The 22,094-nt window shown below is 40.6% G+C and overlaps 1 protein-coding gene across 1 annotated transcript in view; it reads left to right on the top strand.

The window, feature by feature from the left end:
* Window positions 1–10,632: 10,632 nt before the first annotated feature.
* LOC134531661 (DNA repair protein RAD50-like) overlaps window positions 10,633–22,094 on the top strand; it is a 280,275-nt gene continuing 268,813 nt past the window's right edge. The window contains exons 1-2 of the mRNA XM_063367439.1: window positions 10,633–10,691; window positions 10,811–10,907. The gene's annotated coding sequence lies outside the window, so the exon portion shown is untranslated. The remainder of the gene's footprint in view (window positions 10,692–10,810; window positions 10,908–22,094) is intronic.

The following is a 22,094-nucleotide window of genomic DNA, read 5'->3' as shown; positions in this document are numbered from 1 at the left end:
ATCCCGAATCTAGGGTAACTACATCCTAGTATCACTCAGATTGCTCTATTATTCGGACAAGAACCGACAGAAACAAGTCGCCAGACCAGTAGTTCGGATGGTGGTAAAGCATTGACTCACCCCGGTCGAGGGGTATTCAGCATAATTGAAGGGTCCTGTAGAACCATCGGAGCTAAAAAAAAAAAAAAAGGCGGATTCTGATGGAGGTTGGAAGAAGATAAACTAATCCGATTGGCCAGTAGGCCAGGGAGGAAAGTGGATGTGAACAAAAAATTTAAAAAATGTGGTCACGCCCAGGTTTATTTGGTGAAGGTACTGGCATATAGTGCGCCGAGGCATTCTGGTGAGGCATACTGCCTGGTTGAAAGGTCCAGAAGGTGCTGCGCTCTAGCAGGTTGTACGTAAGTTATTTGCATTTAGTGCACCGAGCGTCCGAGGGATAGCATCCAAGTGGTTGCCTGAGAGAAGACATGATGCGTAGCTTGAGCCCACGTGAGGGTAAATGGATTTGGGGTCGGACAAGGTCAGTGTTCCGGCATCTGGTTCTAGGAAGCACAGCGAAAAACTTAGGTTGACAAGGGGTACGGGGGTAAAGTTGGCATAGTGAGAACTTGGCGAAACTGGCTTCTCTGGGATGCCCTGGCGATGGCGAACAAGATCTTCACGCATGACCGAAATCGCCGACTTCAGCTGACATATTAGAAAGCTCGTGCCTCAGAAGAGACTGACAAGTGCAGCTACTAAGAAAATGCGTATCAGCCAGGGCATGGAGGAGCGAAAGAAATTATATCTAAAGTCGTGCTCGGAAGCAAGGGAAAATCTATGAGCATTGCTGACGTAAAAAAGACTGCTCTATCATCCACCAGAGGCACTGGGAACACAAACAGAAACCAATTCGGGAAAGTTTAAGTTGCAGAGTACAGTGAGGAAAATAAATTTAAATTAGCTAAATCAATCAGATCACAAAAAAAGTAAAACAAAAACTGTGACAAAGATTATTCACTCGCGTCAAGAAAATGATGACAAGTTTGCTAAAATGAGTCATGAAGGATTTAAACTTCCTTTAAAATTCTCTGATGGATTATCTGTTATTTCAGTTGTCAGGAATAAAAAATATTGTTGTGCCCTGGGTGCACACCCTCTCCCTTGGTTAACCTGTGCTGTTAATTATTTATTGAGAACTTGTACTGGATGCCTGCGGGGTTTGCAACTAGCAATTCTTGAACGCCTTGAGAGCAGTCTGCCGCACTGGCAAGCAGTGGTTCAGCAAGAAAAAAAGTGTTCCATGAATAAAAGATCCTTCTACTGTCAAGATTCGGAGATGATGACATGCCGAATGGTGGCCATTGCTGTGATAACCTCGAAGGCTGTTCTATATGGTGTTCAGTAGTATAGGATAGTATGTCCGGGAACACGGGTTCTGGGTGTTGTGCCGAGTGCCGGTCCTCCATCTTGGATTGTGACGCCACGGCGGCCATCTTGTATGAGCGTAACGGGACACAGCGTAACAGGACAAGTAGGACATTGACCTTTAATCCTTAAAATTCGCCAAAATTCGGAAAAATTGCCCAAAATTCCTCAAAAATCGCCAAAATTTACATTTCTTAGGAAAAAAATTCTGCCAAAAATTCTCAAAAAATTCCACAAACTAAAAATTTCTCTTTTCGAGGGAAAATATTTCCCGTCTAGAGGGAAAATTTCCCGTTTAAGTCTATAAAAAATCCCAGCGGCTGAAAATTCCTAAAACTGGCTTAAGCATCCATGTGTACAGCCTCCGATAAGCCATTTATAGGAATAAGAATACCATGTCCGCCATCTTGGATTATAACGTCACCGTTGCAATTAACGTTACGCCCGCCATCTTTAAAATCTTTATTTATTATCCTATTTTAATAGAAAAAAATTTAAAATTTATAAAAAAAATTACTTAATAAAATTTTAATAAAACTATTTTAAAAACATACATTTACGACACGGAGCTCGGAGTCCTCGGTTCGAACCCGACGAGGGCAAAAAAAATAAAAATGACGATCGATCCTTCCCCCCGTGGTGGCTGCTGGCATACTGACCCCCGCCACTTATGTCAAAGCATATATATCGCCAGTGAGCATGACGTCATGACCGCCATCTTGAAAATCCGCAATTCTTATGTTAGAAAATCGGGAAAATTTATAAAAATCATAAAAAAAATTAAATAATCGAATTAAATAATAAAAAAATCCTTAAAACCACTGTTACATATTTCGTGATGAGCGCCATCTTAAAATCACCTGCTGGAGATCACCATCTTGTTTTCGTCTGCTAGAGTGTGCTGATGACATGTTAGTATAATTATCTGGTCACCACACCTTTGACCTTGACCTTGAACTTTGACCTTGACCTTGAAATTTGACCTTGAACTTGAAATTTTACCTTGACCTTGAAATTTGACTTTGTCCTTGAAATTTGACTTCGTCCTTGTCGACTATCATGGATTCGACATTTTATGTTCAGTACATGCTACCAGGAGCTACCACCTGCTGGAGTACACCATCTTGTGTGTGTGTACTTGTATTATAGAGTACATTTCCATCTGGATAATTTTATTCTAACCCGCTACAGTGCAGTAATCATTTATTACCGAGGTGCCCCCGCCATCTTGAAATTCGGCCGCCATTTTGAAATCATGTAATAATGTAGCTAGAAAAGCGGGAAAAAATACAAAATTCATTAAATAAATTGGCAATAAATATACTGATTGAATCGATCTGCTCCAGTCCTTGGATCGATACTCGATTGATGCAATAATGTTTAATTTTATGAAAAAATAATAATTTCAATAAACCATGTTCAACATTCTTAAAGAGACTTTAAATCCTCTACTACCATCACCCTTTTTTAGACATCAAGACCACCAAATTGAAAATTCGTAATTGTAATGCTAGAGATTCGGGAAAAAGTTCAAAATTCGTTAAATAAATTTGTAATCTATATACTGATTGATTAGATCGATTAAGGTCCTTGGTTCGATCCCTGACCGATACAAAACAACTTCAATTTTAAAAAAGTAACAGAAAAGTGTAAGGTTCGAGAAATAAAACACCACAAAGTCTTTTACAAACATAATATTTACTACACAATTTCTATCCTACTACAGAATCACTTGCGAAAGCCAGCTATCTTATAAACATTTAGCCCTGCATAGACGTGCAACGACTACTTCTTAGCTCCAACAGCTGCAAATGCTCCAAATGGCTCCAACAGCTCCAAATGGCTCCAAATGCTCCAAACGGCCTCCAAATGGCCCCAACAACTCCAACAGCCTCCAAATGCTTAACACAGCTCCAAATGGCTCCAAATGCTCCAAACGGCCTCTAAATGCTTGACAGCTCCAAATGTCTCCAGCAGCTCCAAACGGCCTCCAAATGGCTCCAACAGCTCCAAATGGCTCCAAATGCTCCAAATGGCCTCCAAATGCTTGGCAGCTCCAAATGTCTCCAGCAGCAACAAATGCTCCAAATGGCTCCAAAAGCTCCAAACGGCCTCCCAATGGCTCCAACAGCTCCAACAGCCACCAAATGCTTAACACAGCTCCAAATGGCTCCAGATGCTCCAAACGGCCTCCAAATGCTTGACAGCTCCAAATGTCTCCAGCAGCTACAAATGCTCCAAATGGCTCCAACAGCTCCAAATGCTCCAAATGACTCCAAAAGGCTCCAACAGCTCCAAAAAGGCTCAAAATGCTCCAACATCCTCCAAATGCCTAACACAGCTCCAAATGCTCCAACAGCCTCCAAAAGCTTAACACAGCCTCCAAATGCTTAACACAGCCTCCAAATGCTTAACACAGCTCCAAATGCTCCAAATGGCTCCAACAGCTCCAAATGCTCCAAAAGGCTCCAAATACTTCAAAAGGCTCCAATTGCTCCAACAGCTCCATCTTCAATTGGTTTCAAATGATTCCAATTACTTTTCTTATCGAACTTGGCATGATTACTAACATGTCTTTATTAGTATACATTTTGACTGGCAGTGGTAACGTTTTTTGCACCTTTAAGTTATAAGTTTAATTTAGAAATCAGATTTCGATAAATGGTAGATACCATTTGGAAAGAAACTATATTAATCTATCTTCAAGTTTATACACATACATTTAATTTAAGCCATTATTGTATGTAGCCAGCTTCCCTCAGTTCCTTGAGTATGAAGGATATTTCTTTAATGTTCGAATAGTTTCCTGCACAAAGAGATCCATGTAGTAGTCGTAGCCTGTCAACCAATATGTTAGGATCTTCCCATGAGGTATAATCAATCTCTTCTGCTGCGTTCATCATCATCCTTGCATGTTTATAATAAATATTATCTCTGGTGTCTATCGTTTTAACACCAACCACAAGGTCACTTTCGTTATCGTGCCAGTGATTATCACAAGCTTGATCAGGATCATTTATTTTATTACGACATTTCCATCGTTTTGGTCTCAAACCGCCATCACAGTCTTCGCTCTTGCATGCTTTTGGTGCTTCAGCGCAGTACTCAATCATGTCAGCCTTAGATGTGTCAGCACAGTCTTCGTTCATGCCAGCTTCTGATGTGTCACCACAGTCTTCAATCATGTCAGCATCACAAACTTGATCAGGATAATTTATTTTATTACATCGTTTCCATCGTTTTGGTCTCAGACCACCATCACAGTCTTCGATCTTGCCTGCTTTAGGTGTTTCAGTACAGTACTCAATCATGTCAGCCTCAGATGTGTCACCACAATCTTCAATCATGCCAGCTTCAGATGATTCATCAAAGTCTTCGACCTTGTAAGCTTCAGGTGGTTCTCCATCTTTCACATTTTCATGGAGACGACTAGATATTGGAGTAAATATATTTTCATTTCTAATGTGGTTACAACTTCCTTCGTTTGTTTTAAATTTTTAATTATTATCTTGATCTATATCAGTAATTTTAGCATTAGCTTTTTCGCCTTCGTTCCTCTTCTGCGATGTTGTAGCCCAGTCTTCGTTATCTTTATTCATTTTAATTGTACAGGTCTTGTAATGTCTATCCAAGTAATATCTTCTACCAAAGGATTTCTGACACTGACTGCAATGAAATGGTTTTTGACAAGGACCCTAATTACACTCGCTTCTCAAATGTCGTTTAGCATTCTTTCTCAAGGTAAACACCTTGCTACAGTATCTACAGTGATGACGTTTTGATACAGCAACTAATCCCGAATCAGGATTCATATTAGTTACTGAGACTAATGCCAGACGCAAACTAAGAGTTTTAAATTAGATATATTACTTAAATAGAATTTTTTAATTATTTCATCAGCGAGAATTAATTTATCTCATTCAGACAGCCAAAGGAGCGGGCACCTGGCGATAGGCGCGCGTCAAGTTACACGCCAGACGCGCATCAAGTTACGCGCCAGGCGCGATAACGGCTGTGGGAGCGGAAGTCCGCGCGCCCACACCGGGATCGGGTGGCGCAGCTGCGCAGCTGCTACGCGCACGAACATGAGTCGTGACGAAGCGGCGAGCATGCTTAGTGGAGCAACGTCACAAGTCACCATTAGTCACTAGAAATGAACGACTTCCAGGAGGCCTACGAGGCATGGGCAAGCGAGGGCTACCCATGCCCAGGGGACAACTAGGAGTACGAAGAACAGGACGAATGGAAGGAGGACAACACCGCAGCGGACACTGAGGGGCCGGACGTAATCCGGACACCGCTACGACAGCACATAACGCAGCCCGCATCGCCGCTGCCACACGCGGCCAACCACCACGCCGCGGTAACAGCCATGACGCCGCCCGCGTCACTGACAACCCAGACGTCCGTCCTCAACAGGACGCCGCCTCCGACGCCGCCCCCGCCATATGGGGGGGTGACGACATCACCGCAGATGGAAGACGTCACACCCGTCCAACCACTGTGGTACAATTGGCACGCGGAGACCCGGTGGACACGTCAGGCCGACGCAGACACGCCGCCCCCTCCGCCTCCGCCGCCACCCCCGCCATATGGGGTGGTGACGACATCACCGCAGATGGAGGAGGCCACACCCCTCCAGCCACTGTGGTACAATTGGCACGCGGAGACCGGGTGGACACGTCAGGCCGACTCAAACACGCCACCTACGGCACCACCGACGCCGCCCCCAGCCGCTGATAAAGCGACTGGCGCGGCCGTGCACACCGACACAGCCACAGGGAGATGCAGCCTGGCAGTCAGCCAGGTCGCCGATCACACGCAGCGTCACTGCGGATACACCACACCACCTCTGGCACCACCAACGATGCCGCCTCCTGCCACTGGGAGAGTGACTGGCACGGCCGCACATCTCAAAGCGGCCACATCGCGACCCAGTCCTGGAGACAACCAGGTTGCCGACGACATACCACAATACACAGGGGGCGTGTCACCTCCGCCCGCCACACACGTCACAGGGGGCGTGTCACCTCCGCCCGCCATGCACGTCACAGAGGGCGTGTCACTTCCGCCCGCCACGCACGTCACAGAGGTCGTGTCACCTCCGCACGCCACGCACGTCACAGGGGGCGTGTCACCTCCGCCCGCCACTCACGTCAAAGTGGGCGTGTCACCTCCGCCCGCCACGCACGTCACAGGGGGCGTGTCACCTCCGCCCGCCACGCACGTCAAAGTGGGCGCGTCACCTCCGCCTGCCGCGCACGTCACAGAGGGCGTGTCACTTCCGCCCGCCGCGCACGTCACAGGGGGCGTGTCACTTTCGCCCGCCGTGCACGTCAAAGTGGGCGTGTCTCCGCCCGCCGCGCACGTCACCGAGGGTGAGCTGCCGCCACGCACGCCACTGTGGGCGCGCCACCTGCGCATGCCATGTGCACCGCTGAAGGCACCACGCCGCCTCCGCACGTCAAGCGCGCCGCTGAAGGCGCCGCACCGCCGTCGCCTGCCACGCGCGCCACCATGGGAGCGACGCCGCCTGCCGCTGAAGACACCGCGACGCCGCCGCCGCCCACCTCGGCCGCCGATGACGCTGACGCACAGGTACCCGACGCCGCCCCATGGACAGACGCCCCGGGTGTACCAGGTCAGTGTACCGGCGTATCTTTAAGTGTGTGTGTAGTGAGGCGTTGATGCACATAGCGGTCTCAGAGAAGGGGGGGCATTTGACGCCGACCGCCAATGCTCCTCTGTCGCATAGACCGCTATGCCTCATCAACGTCTCGTAAAAACGTGTGCACCGAACGCGCTCGTGCGCGCAGCAAAGTGCAGTGCGTGCGACGAGGCGAACACCATGCAACGAGTGCTGCACAGGCGGATGGATCCGGCCGGGTGTGGCATGTCCCTCCGCCGCACTACAACAAATTATTTTAATTATGTTTTCCACAGGTTTTATTAAACATTATTTTCCATTAATTAATAATTAAGTCTTTGCAAAATCATGTTTCGCTGTGCGATTTGTCCCGAACCTGGCCGGTTCAGTTTCCCGCGAAATTCACACGTTTCCGCGGGAGGGCTGGCGGGGGAGGGGGGTCGTGCGCGGCGACACCGTGAGTGCCCGGCCTCCATCCGCCAGTATTGGCTCCCGCTGGTGAAACGCACCCCTCGCCAAGCCCACACGAGTCAAAGGAAGCATCCTCTCGCAAGTAGCCCTAGCACCCTGTAACGTAATCAAACATACTCACCTGGCTAGGATGCTAGAAAATTAAGCCCCATTAAACTCATCAGGTATAATTACCCAAAGTTAAGTGCCGGGAATGGTGCGTCTTAGTGTGTGTGAGTGTGTTGGCCCCATCAGGGCATCCCAATTCGCTAACGCAAATTCTTTCCCGTGTGGCCTGGGGCCTTAATTATAGCGGAAAACTGCGTGAGTGCATCATAGTCGTAATTAATTATAAAATGTGCAGCGAGGGGAGTGTTTGAATAATAAGCGAACAGTCGCGAACTTGAGCCCCATTTTTAAATATTTTATAGGCTAATTGTGTGGCCACAAATTCAATAGACACAGAACCAGTAGCCTTAAATCTAATTAAAACAAGAGTGTCGTGTAATTAGCACGTACGTTTTCCAGCTTTAATTGTATAACAGTAAATTCGAGATTTTGGCGCGAGGGAACATGACTCCCTCCCTGGCACCATATTCCCCTGGCAGTTCTTCGCGACTCGCGGTCTAGGGTGGACGTGTTCGTCCTGCGGAGTGTCATCACCTTGCCGTCGTCCGGGGTCTCGGGCTCGAGTCCCGGTGTGGCTCCTAGTGGGAAAAGGCGGTTCTTGATACGTATTGTCCGGGTGGGCGCCAGACTAGCTCGGCTCTAGTCGTGAATTTGGGGTCGTGGATGTATGTGCCCTTGCGTGGCCCACTAGGGCCGGCGGCGGTGTTGCGTGAAATGATGTTTAAATAAGAGACGTGGAGTTGAGGTGGCGGTGTCGTACCTTTTATTCATAGGAGCGAGTCGTACACAATACAACACTCTACAGAGGTCCCCGGGGGGGGGGGGGTTTACTCGTTATTCCGTGGCGCCGTATTGTTTGTGTTCCGCGTTACGTGGGTCTCGGACGTTGTTACGTCTCATACGTCTCACTGGGTACGCTGGTAACGTAATTTCGTAACACAAAGGCGGGACACAAAAGTACACTGAATTAAGGGGGTGCGCACAAGTTACGTGGCACTCGTTACTCGGCTAACGTAAGTTAGTAATACAAAATACGGGACACAAAATACACTGAATTAAGGGGGCGCGCATAAGTTACGTGGCACTCGTTACTCGGGTAACGTAAGTTAGTAATACAAAATACGGGACACAAAAATACACTGAATTAAGGGGGCGCGCACAAGTTACGTGGCACTCGTTACTCGGGTAACGTAAGTTAGTAATACAAAATACGGGACACAAAATACACTGAAATAAGGGGTAGACGTTTGGAGACGGCCAACCCCGTATACGAATGTCTCTGCGTGGGTGTTGTGCCCACTGTGGTGGAACACGCACCGCAATTAAGTTTGTCCAAGCTCCCATGGGGTTTGTGGTCAGCGCCGTGCGCGTGACCTTAAGTAAAGTTCTGTGAGTTGCGGGAGACGGCCCGTGCCGTATACTGAAGATCAACCCCACTGACCAAGTGTGGTGCGGGGTGTCTTTAAACTGATGCGGTCGGATTAGGTCCTGGACCGAAAAGGGGGACCGGGTACTCACGGAGAGGTTAAGTAAAAAAAGGGGTTCTGTTAATTAGTGACTATATTTACCGGACGTTACTTTCGATGAAGACAAAGGCTGTTGCCCCTCCGTGGGACGTAGGTCCGCCCTGGTCCGTGAGCTGCGGTGAACTGTCGAACTGGCATGGCGTCCGAGGGAGGCTCGGCCTCTCTCGCACCAGGCTTGACCTCATTACGCTAGACTCCAAACGGGTGTGTCTGGAAGAGACTTTATTGTCACTAAAATCCTAATTTAATGTTCCAGGAGGAATGGGTACGGTTCTTCTCTTGTCTACTCAGGTTTTCGCGGTTTTGCCTTTAATCTTTGTTCGGCTCGCCTTACTCGGGTGGGCCATGGCTAGGGGTGTGTTCCGTTAGCGGGAGCGTATACTGGCGGGTGCAGGTCGGGCTCTGGGGTGGTCGTCGGCCGGACGACGTCAACCTTTGTCTTACTGATCGTCATACTGGTAATTATTTTATTCTTCAAAACCCTCTTCAGTCACCCTCCGCGAGTCCCTAGATCATTTACAGTGCAGGGCTTAACCCGGCCGCTTTTCATTTCACTCCCGTGACGCGTTCGTCGTCACGCGAGTAACAGCATAACGGACCTGGCCGACTCCAGACCACATAACTTTTGCTAGTACAACCACGCAAACGCCTGCCTGTCACAAACTTAGTAATTAATGAACACGTGAAGTGTCAATTTAATTATAATTTACGGGGCTGGCCGACTCCAGCCGAGACACAACATATAACTGCCGCTAGGGAACGTGGACAATTAGCATAAGCAGAGTAGGTACTCTGCCTTGTACTGTATTTTAATTAATGTGTCAGTGTAAAGTGTTAGTTCAACGTGTCGAATATAATTGTGTACTTTGTAAACAGTGTTTGCGGCATCGCAAAATTAAGTGACACGCACAGAGTATAATAAAATCCACCAATCGGATCTTGCCGTCAAAAATTCGACAGATATGTCGAAATAAATAAATTTGTTAGCCACATGGGCTGAAATGAAAAATATTTTTAAGCGAAATGGTCATGCCTGTGTGATATGAATAATATTATGGTTTGGGTATGGTATTTTGAAAAAAAAAATGCTCCTCTTATCGCTCAGTCATGACCGCTTCCTATGAGTGAAAGATCTTGTTTGAAAACCCAGTTATATTAGCTCATTGTTATGCAGTTCACTCCAGTGTCGTCGACCTGTGTGCATCTATTCTAGTTGTGTTCGGAAACCAACAACCATTCAACCAATTTAAAAAAAATGTTTTCTTTTGCCAATCATGTACCTTATGATGTAGCAAGTCGAGATAGTTCCTTTTATCAAAACGTAACCTTTGATCAGCTGTTAAAAATTTGGTATTAAAAAAAGATTGATAAGTTTTTATATTTTATATATATGCTGGAAGTTGTATGCTATTCCCTTATATCTATGGACCATTATTTACTATGGTTGGCGCGAACTAAAGCAGTTGTATTGTTTGATTATACTTTTTTTTTATTCTACGTGCCATCTTCTGGTTCTGACTCGACTTTAGGTATTGATATTATTTGTGCCAATATTCATTTTTAGTTTGTTAAAAGTTCCGTATAAAGTGTATCCATTTGTATTTTTAAATAAAAAAAATTTATAAAGGAATTGGTTCTGTTTAAGCAGTGACGAAGCCAGGGAAGTCCTGGAGGTCCCTTTCGGAATAAAAAAAAAATAAACATGCGAAAACAACTAGAAAATAATACCAATTTAGCTAAATAAGGTAACACAGATATCATTTTGGAAATATTTTTGTAATCCTTATTGTATTTCCTCCATATTACAGCCCTCATACACATAAACGGCAGGAATCGTATTTCCAAGTACATGCGTGGGGTTTGCACAGGTGCAGGTTTGTCTTTCTTAAAAACTTGGCATGTGTGTTTCATGTATTTATTAACATTAATATGTAGTATGTATTTATAACTTGTCTAATAAAATCAAATATGTACTTAAAAAAGTATTAAAACAAATATAAACTAGATATAAAAGTTTGAGTTTTCTTTTCTTAAGCAAAATCATTACTCTAAAATGCTTTGTGTAAATGTTGGAATACTAAAATTATATTATGTTATTTCCTGAGATCTTAGTGAGACAAACAATTTTAATTTTAAATTAATAAATTTCTATGGTAAATATTTACTTGGGCGGTATTTCCGAAAAAAAATGTTAAAAATCCGAAAATACCTTTATGTAATGCTCTTCAACTTCCTCTTTTCATTAAAAGCGGCGGAGATTAGAAATTCCAAATACTTTAGGAGATATCGAATTTTTAAATTTCTTCATATGTAGTTGAGCGGTATTTGCGAAAAAAAAATGTTAAAAATCCGAAAATACCTTTATAATATGCTCTTCAACTTCCTCTTTTCATTAAAAACGGCGGAGATTAGAAATTCCAAATACTTTAGGAGATATCGAATTTTTAAATTCCAGCACAAAACCAGCGCATTCCTGTGGCGTGCGTGTACCATTGTTTCTTGTTTACGTACGAGTATTTTTTTTTATTGGATAATGATGTCACGTGATTGTTCGTGATAGGCCAGAATTCAAATTAACTAATACGTGATTATTTAGTTCAATTATTGTTTAAAACGGTGTTTAATTACCGCCTCCAACTTACGTGAGTTTTTAACGTTTCTAATTTTAAAGTCTTATTTGTTATTTTGATATTGTTGCGCAAGTAATAAGTAACAAAAAAATTTACGTCAGTTGTTACTGTACATCCTTTGTTACGGGTTTGTTAGGTAAGGTCAGTTACATTATAAATAATTTAAAACTAAGGAATAATTAAAATTAATTCACATTATTTTTAATATCACCTTAGTTTGAAAGTATTTATAATGTAACTGACCTGACATAATCGACCATTTTAGTTTACTGTTCACCCTTTGTCCGGGTTTGTTTGGTCAGGTCAGTTACATTATAAATATTTTAAAACTAAACAGCCATTAAAATTAATTCACAAAATAATTTTTAATGTCGGCTTAGTTTGAAAGTATTAATAATGTAACTGACCTGACCTAATCAACCATTTTATTAATTACGCATTCACGATTCACGTATTCACGTCTCACGAACACACGGCAAAATAACAAAAATGGCGCCGCTCGAATGGTTACACAGGTCTTGTATTGCAAAATTAAAAAATTCGATATCTCCTAAAGTATTTGGAATTTCTTATCTCCGCCGCTTTTAATGGAAAGAGGAAGTTGAAGAGCATATGATAAAGGTATTTTCGGATTTTTAACATTTATTTTCGGAAATACCGCCCAAGTAAATATTTACCATTTCTATTCTAAAGATTAATTTCTTGTAAGAAATTATATAATGGTTGTACTGGACCCCCTCCTTCTCAATATCCTGGCTATCTCCTTGGTTTGAGATGCAAAGCTCTATCAGTGGCGAGGCGTGAGGTTTACATGAGGGAAAGCAACAACTCCGTTCACCTCAAAACATCTGGAAGGGGGGGGGGGGTGGGGGTCCGGGGGCCCTCCCCCGGGAAAATATTGATTTCAAGGTACAAAAGGGTGCTATTTAAGTCGTTTTCTTAACTGAAAATTGACTATTCCACAGGTTAAAAAATTGACATTGTTTTAAAATAATAAACTATTTTTGAAAAATAATAATGTTTGGCATACATTATTCTGATAATAAAATACCTACTGTACATTATTTATATACTAAGTGGGAGTGTAGTATCATCGATATCTGGTACAAAATATATAAACAGACAACACATGGCAAAGTAAGTACTTAAAATAAAGAGAAGAAGCTCATAAAAATGTACTAGAATAGTAAAAATTAAATGTTGGTATTTTTTGTACCAACAGGAAAGAAACTATATTCATACTTATTCAGAAACTCTGTTAACTGGTACGTGGTTATTCACAGTCACTCCAGCGAGATTGCAACTCTCGAGCTAGGCTCCCGTATCTGCCACCCGCGGGACGCGGTCGGTAGCAGATGGCGCTGCTAGGCCGCCTCCCGTACGCCCACAAATCCCCCACGCACTGCCAGCCTTTGGTTACCCAATAGGGCGCAGGGAACTCCCAGACAACAGCCCGCGAGAGAGATGCGCGCGCCCTGAGAGACGACCGCCGACTGAAACGCGACCTCGCCACCTGCCCTGCCGAACTGTGGCGGACATAGCCGAAGCAGTCGGCGGAAGAATTCCACCGTCTGCTTCGGCCATGTTCGCTTGAGTTCGGCAAGAAAGCGCTACCTTCATAGCATCTACCACGTGTTTTTACAGCCAATCCCCTCCTCGAACCTTTTACCATGCCACCCCCCTTCCGAAAGGAAAGTACTGCGGCAGCCTTCCTGCTGAAAGCGGTCCTACCAGCACTTCTAAACCTAGCAACGCTTCTAAAACAGCATGTTTTGTGTGTCGACGAGTTGTTTTCTTATAGCGCACAGCGCTCAGTACTGGGTCTCAAGAAGATAGTGTAACAAATACATACACCTAACTGCACGAGCCAAAGTAAAATACTATTCTGAATAAAATATTTATTTAAAAAATACATTGTCTGCAAACTGCCTGGGCAAGCACTGCTTGCCTTGCTTGCCCTGACGAGATGCCACTGAGCTCTATAATATGAAAATATATTTTCTTTTGAAAATTTGTATAAAACTTAGAGAAACATTGTTCTGGGGAGCAATTGGTCTTTGTAGCAATTGAGTATTTAAATATGTTTATACCATAATCAAAATATACTTGTTTTCGAAATTATGAATTATATATAAAACTTTGATCTGAATACTTAATAAGGAATGATTACCAAAAACATTAAAACCCTGGCTGTAACATACTGACATTAAAGAATCCTAAGGATCTTCGGGTAGAGCGGCACCAACAAATAGGGCAATCTCATGGAAAACAGTTTTGGTTACGCTTTTAAAACGCATGTTGATGCATGGGCAAATGTTTAAAAAGGTTAAAAATATGGTAATGAATTTTAAGGAAAGAAAGACACTCATCTAGATAGGAGGCAGGTACATTTTTTCGCTGCCCTCATCCATTTCATTAACCTTTCCATATTTGTCGCACTTAACCCCATAAATTCAATTTCATAATTTAGCCCTCCATATGAATCCATGTAAATCAAAATAGTGCTTTTAATGCAAAAATTACAAATCCATCATATTAGAAAAACAATGAAACATTCTAAACAATATAAACTGAAAAAATTAATAAATTAAATCTTAACAGTTACAAACACATAACCACCAGTACTATTGACTGTTTCCATTCTTAATAAAATATGCTCTTTACACTAGTCATACCAGTCAGATAGACAAACATTTAAAATGGCGGTAATGGTATTATATGAGACAGCATTTCACGTATACATGGTTTCCAAATTATAATTATAAAATTCCTTTTAAAAACCATTACCACTATACACAGCACTTAGTTCATGTTGTAATTATATACTTAACATTAATATTCATGTAAAAATAAAAATTAAATTGTATTTCACAGAAACCAGTATGAATAATAAAACATTTTTTTTTTAAGTGTAATTAAAGGTAGCTATGTCTGTAGTGTTCGGAAGCATATCAAATAAAATTGTATAATTTTTTTTTTTTTAATGTAAAATCAGTGACCCTTACAATTTACCTGTAATTTGTTTGAATGGTTCTTTGGCTACATTAAAAATATTATAAGATAGTAAAAAGGCTATGTTAAGTTAGATACATTTTATATTGGTAATTCGTAACCAATTTTTCAGATGATTTTACAGTATTTTTAATGTCGTTAACCTAAACTAACCAACCTTCCATACATTTTAAAATATTCGCTAACCTGACCAATGGTTCAGACTGTCAATAACTATTTTTAATATAGTTAACCTAGTCTAACTGATCATTTGTCAATATAGTAGTATTAGTAATGTGTTACTTAACCTAACCATTAATTAAGGTAAAGTACTTACAGTTTCACAACGCCTTGTTAGAGATTGATTGTAAAACATGTCAGGAAGTAATTAAGAATTAAAGAATTTTTAATTAATTTCTGTCAGGAACGTTGCTCTCCTTCAGAATAACCAGTACTTTAAATAGCACAGTAAGGTTTTACAGATGGATGAATTGTGAGGGAATGAATTTTTTAGATTGGCAGCTTTTTCGTAAATAAAAATACTATAAAAAATGGTATTTTTAGGCATTACATATCTTTATTTATTTATTTATCGTAAAAATTTTTTTTTAATTCTTGCTGTATTCTGATAAATCCTCTAGTGAGCAAGACCATGAAGTCAAGGGAAATTAGATATTGATTTAAAAATTATTAAAATCAGAGTAACACTGATATTTCAGCATTTGCTGAAATTTTGCCTCTAGGTTTACTTGTTTTCATAAGGTTACAGCAAACAGTTTTGACGGACATAAAGAAAGTTAAAAGGCCCATCTAGTCGGAGTGTGTGTGCGTTAATGAGGCGGGTGAATAAGCACGAAACTTGCTGTTATTTCTAGCACAGTATCGCCTCTAAGCACAAGGCTCTGAACTGGTGTCCACAGGACAACTGTGATATTTAAGCTGTGACCGTAACATATGGCATAGAAATGAAGATAAAGGTATAATGCAAGTTCCTTAAGTGCTTTCAAGAATCTGTACCATTCGTTTTACGCCTAAAAATTACTCTAAAAACACACCTTTTAGCCATTTTAACTCTTCTAAAAATACAGTTTAAAAACTTAAATTGAAATCTAAAGTACTTTTCGACCCTCAGCAAAATTTAAATGCTTTTCGTAAATAGACTCCACTGGGATATATTTAATAGTTTTGAAATTGCTTTGTTTTTCCTCAAGCTGAACCTTGTTATCAGAGACACATCATCTTCGCGGGCACCGCTTTCGTCTGGTGTGGGGAAGGAGGGATACGATAATCACTACACGGCATTGTCATGCGTTATCTACATGTGACACACACACCTTGGGCTGTTCCACGAGGAGTAAGACTCACTCTCTTGGGCCGTAAGCCAGGACGTGCCTGGTGCCTGTGGGCTACTGAAGGCCGGCAGTTCCGTGGCTGCTTGGTGAGCGACCGAGTGCATCCCTCTGGGTTCACCATGAATATATTGAATAGCAGGTGGACTATCTGGCCGGTTGGTGGGTCTGGCCACCATTCTGTGAAAGTCAGTCTGGTATGATTGATAAAATAATTATTAAATACCAAATTGTATTCAAATAAAGAAAAAAGAACCCTAGGAAAAAATCCAAATATAGTGGTTCAAGAATTGAAACAGAATCTATTGTGAAATCTCTACCAAGAGAATAATCAATTTAAAGTTATTTTCATAATGGATAAATAATGTTTTTTTTTTCTTCATAGGTTTCATTTTTGGCATACAATTTTCTGATAACCTCAATTATAAACTATTTTTTTAGTTTCCTAATATTACTATAATATCTTACGATTTGCCTGACAATAAATATTTGATACATTCAACAAAATCTGTGCTGTTTAGTTGTAACAAGTGTTGCTGTATTTATATGCATTTTAAATTGTTCTGTATTAGACTAGCATTAATTATTTGCCACCAATAAAAAATAAATCTCTTTGAGAATTATTGGTCTGAGGTTTGTTTAGGCTTGAATACTGTGTTACCAAATCATGCAATAATAAATAATGAAATAAACCATGTTTTTGGTATTTTATTCTACAGTTTATTTTCATCTGGTATTTCCAGTTTACAAGGGCCCAGAAATGTTATTCTACTTCCTTGCTTTACTTCATATTTTTCACCTAAGTGGTATGTAGCCCGCAATTGTCTTGGGTTGCTTGTACTATGAAGCCTCGTCTTATAACTATTGGACATAAAAAAATTTCCTTCATTGTTATAGACATACTGTAGGGCCGCGACGTCTTGGCGGGTCGACTCCCTAGAGCTCAACGACCTTGTAATCGACTCATCCCGCCTTGCCTGCTCCGCTGATAGCAACGGCCTGGAAGTCTTCATGCTGTTCCGAAAACATTGGTCGAGAAAAATCTCACGTACGGTGCAACACAGCGTAGTTCTTAATGATACAAAGATGTGATAATGCTTTACAGTAATTTATTATTTAAAGGTAGTGCACTATTTGCTCAACTGGGCAGCTTAGTTAAACATAGTTAAACATAGCTATACAGTACTTTAAAGTTAAGAACTAAATTTGTAATTGTGTGTTGCTGTAGGAAACACAATTAATTAAGTCTTGCAGCTAACTCCCTTGCTGATGCTTTCTTTTCCATTTGGTTTGGCTGAAACGTGAAGACGATCGACATGACACTTTTATGCACGTCAGGAACCTTACCACTTTTATGCACTCGGGTTGGTATTTTTTCCATAACAACACTCTGAAAGAATCATTTTAGTCATTTAGAGGGGGCCAAAAACCATATTTCTAACAAACCATCCTCGGAAACATTGACCCATAGATAAACCGATATTCTTTTCATGTACAATCCTACTGACAAAAGTTTAGTACTTTGACTCAGAAAATAACACGAATGACATGCAATTATATTATAACACTATTTAGCAGCCAGTAGAGATTTAAGTTAAGATGAATGACAGCAGTGTGGAATAATGTTAACATTAAAAACACTATAATAGTATAAATGTTTGCCATTTATAGTATTAAAACAGAAAAAATAAAACAATCATAACACAATAGTAACATAATATAATAGTTACAGCATATCCTAGCAAACAAAGCCGAAGTACTCTGAAAAAAACACTTTTTTGACAAATAAGTTTTAAAACATTTGTATTTAGATTAATCGAACTCCCTCAAACATAAAAGTATGAATTTCGGCCATTTAGAGAATCTGAAATAAACAGCGTTGCATAGCAGCATGTATATGAATGTCACAATGGGACAGAAAGAACAGATTCATCACTATTGTCAGTAGTTGCATCACTATGTTCAGATGCACTGTCACTAAGGCCCTGGTGGTTTGAGACTGCAACGCTTGCAACGAAAGTTCATCAGAAGTATTGTTCTCACGAATTAAACGCTTCATTTTGGCCCACGCGAGCTCAATAGCATTTAATTCACAATTATAGGGAGGCAGACGATTTACACGATGACCATGTAGCTCAGCTAACCTGTCTACTCTGAAACATTTTTCTCTCTGTCGATGTTTTTCAACAAGTTCGGTAAGTTTTGTTTTCCGCATTTTATTGTCACATTTTATACCTTTTCTCTGCAGCCAAGCTATCATTGCACATACTTGGATGGCGGTTTGTCTTCCTGCTTGCAATGGTATGGAGCATTATCCATAACCAAGACTGAAGCGGGTGGCAAATTTGGAATCACTTTTTCCGTAATCCATTTTTCAAAGTTTCCAGAGTTCATCTGGCCGTGGTAGTCTTTTGTTGTTGTGCCTGCTTTATAAACAAGGGAGGCTCCGGGAAGGAAGCCCTGCCTAGAACCAACGCTGACAACTATCAGTCTGTGCGCTGCATTTCCTGTTGCCATTACACCTTCAACGTCACCTTTCTTTTGCCAACATTTATGAAAGGTTAAATTAGTGTCATCCTGTAAAATATCTTCTTCCCAGCCTCCCTGCACTGTTTCATCTGAGTCAGGTACCATGATCGCCAAGCAACAACCACAGATCTTTCGAAAAGAAGCATTCGCTTATTTTGGTTTTTTCTCCACACAAAACCCATTTCTTTGAGTATTTTACACAGCGATGTCTTTTCCCAACTCCATCTGATTTTGTCTTTCAAAACTGGCAGTAGTTTCCTTGTTGTGGGAGCCACTTTTTTTACTACATAAAATTCGTGGATAGTGTGTCTGATCACTCTTCTATCAAAGTCATGAACTGACAACAAACGTTTCCCAATTATTTTTGACGTGACGTCTAATACATTGATGAACGCTGGCTGCACGCACGAAAAATTGTCCCACTACGGATGTGTCCTGTTTACGCATGCGGGGCATCTCTCTGGTATGTTGCGGACGGTACAGAGAAGTCGGCCGGCACGTGGCGGCGTACTGCTCAGGTTTCACCCCGCCATGCTGCAGGGATAGGCGGGTCGCGCCGGTTGGATCAAGCCTGCGCATGTCGCCACACACGGCTTGGGGCAGACGACAACATAGCGGGGTTCGAGGTTATTGTTGTGCACCGCGCCACAGGAGTATATTCACAAGGAAATGGCGTTCTTACAAGTACGTATTATTTTAATTACTAGTGTAAATCAGTATATTTAAACAGTGTTGTATGAGTATTGTTTTAGCTGTAACTAAATATTTATTGCTGGTATGATACTTTTCACGCTTTAGTTTGACATTGGTAATTATTTGTCATGAGTTATTATTTGATCAACTAAATCACACACCGTATTATAGTTATGAGCCCACGAGTGTGTAAATATTTCGAGTCCAACAGAGAATATGCTAGTTAAATGAAATTGAAACAAATATTGTGTGTGGAATATTATTAATTTATAACATCTGAAACAATTGTTTCCAATTTGGCCTTGTGGCTGAACAGTTAGCATAACTGACTACCAATCGATAGGTTGGCGGATAAAATCCCGGCGGCTGAAATTTTTTTTTGTACTTGTAAAAATAAATACGGCGCGCACGACACTTCAAAAGTAATAAATATATTTGAATTAATGAATGCAAATAAAAGTAAATTTATTAATTAAATTGTAGATTTCATTTCACTCCTCCTTTGTATCCATACAAAATAGTGATAATTCAATAAAAATGATTCAATTTTATTCATAAAAGTATGAAGAGGTAGTTTTTATCATACAAAAGATAGAAAAATTTCAAAAAAATTTCTTCCTCAAAAAATATAATATTTTTAATGCCTAAATGGTTTGGTTGCAAAAACCTATTACGGCTCAGTCTCAGGCCGAATATGATATTTCATTTTCTTCTGGATCAATCATTTCATCAATGTTTTGTTATGACGTGACGTTAAACTATCGTCCGTAAACCGACTTTACAGACAACCAATTTTTTTTGGCCTGAAATGAATAATTAAACATGAGAGGCTGTTTCACGGTCAAATAAAGGAGTTATATATATATATATGTAAATATAAACATATAAATTCTAAATAAATAATATATTAATATAATATACATTAATATGTATATATCATAAAATCATTATCACTCATATCGAAACAACACATCCAAGTTTTATTGAGTTGCATTAATAGTTTTATATTAACTTAACCATACATTGTTATGATTTATTTTCATTATCTACCTTAATTTTCTACCTTTATTTTAAGAAAATTGTTTTTATCTACCAAATGAATGTAACTAAATTATATAAAAATAATCAAATGCTACAAAAACCAAATAATTATAATTTTGTTATATGTGTTAAAGCTCAACCCATACTTGATTCCCTAGGTGAAATGTTGAGTTACAATTCAAGTGTAAAATATTTCTCCAAAGAATATAAATTCATAGCTAAAGAGGTTAAAAATAGCTTTCACTCATTAGTCATTACTGTCCAAACCAAATGACATGGTGATTCGCCCATATAGTTGCTCGCTTATTGGTCATCAGAAAAGCATAGATCATCGTATCTGCTCGTCTGTAAGCAGTTACCAAAATGACTGGTTGTTGAGTCGAAAGTTCTCCAATGTGATGATTCACCACCTCGTGAAGTTTCACCCACCAAGATGTTTGGCGCAAACTATATTGTGGATTCTGAATAACTTTTGTAGTGATTAAGTGACCAGTTCGGAAGTTTGGCCGTAGGTGAGTCTCCACACACACTGTTTTATAAACAAAAGAATCTTACATTGTATAAATCAAAACATGACATTTGTTATATATTTCAGCCTCATGAGCCATCTAAATGATGTGAACTCATTTGCCAATCACTGGTTATGCATTAACTTGCCAGACGCTAGCTGAGCTGATAAAAAATTAACTTACAATGTATTTTTTTACGTAGACCTTGTCTACCATATCAAAGTAATTTTAAGGGACTGTCGAATTACCTAGCTTTCGTAAATTTAATTTGCATAGTGAACAGAAAATATTTTCTGTTGCGGTGCGAGCCAAATCTAAATATGTTATTAAAAGAGCAGCATAATAACATTCCGTTTATTATAATTGCAGTGATTGGTATGTCAATAACATTACATTATCTTGAAAATGTACATTTTTAACATATATTACAATGAATTATTATTCTATTAAGTAGTCTCAATTTTAATAAACCCATTAAAAAAATAAACTAATCCTAGGAACACCAATGCCTAAAGTTTGACTCATACCCTCATGTACAGAGTTGGAAGTCTTATCTGTTTCTGAAAATTTTAATAATTTCATCCAATGGTTAGTTTTAGTGTTAAATAAGCTAAGCCTGTTTTTTTATGAAATTGTTGCGACAATTCAAAGTAATTCACTTCAGGATAAGGACACTGGTGGGACTGTTGCAGCACCGTTTCATAGCCCGTCGTCTGACAGTTGGGAACTAGGAGGGCGAGGGATGAGGCGAAGTGGTAACAAGGCCGTCTCCCCCGCTGGCTCCACGCGGTTATCGCTCCTGTTCGCGGCAGCGGGAAATTATCATATTACCAGCATGCGGTGCAGCCTGTACATCAGGTGCTGCTAGAATATACATTTTAAAAAAAGTTTTTTGCTTTTATATTTAAAGATAACTTTTATTAAGATTAAGATATTGCAGCTGGGAGGAGGGTTGAGAATGGTCCCTACCTATCCCTAACTGCAATACAGAGTGTAACAAGAAGAAAAAATAAAGGGTTCTATTACCCTTATTTAAGGCGCAGTAAGGTTTTGAAGTAAATCCAAAGTTACCAAAAATAACATTTTATTATAGACGAAACAGGTATATATATATAAAAGTACAATTTTAGATAAAGGACATCAATAATAACAATACTGATGATAATAAGCTGCACACACTAGCTCAATAT

This window comes from Bacillus rossius, chromosome 5, assembly GCF_032445375.1.
Source record: "Bacillus rossius redtenbacheri isolate Brsri chromosome 5, Brsri_v3, whole genome shotgun sequence".
Classification (NCBI taxonomy): domain Eukaryota; kingdom Metazoa; phylum Arthropoda; class Insecta; order Phasmatodea; family Bacillidae; genus Bacillus; species Bacillus rossius.
Note: the sequence above shows the minus strand (reverse complement) of the source record. Positions and strands in the feature narration are given on the sequence as shown.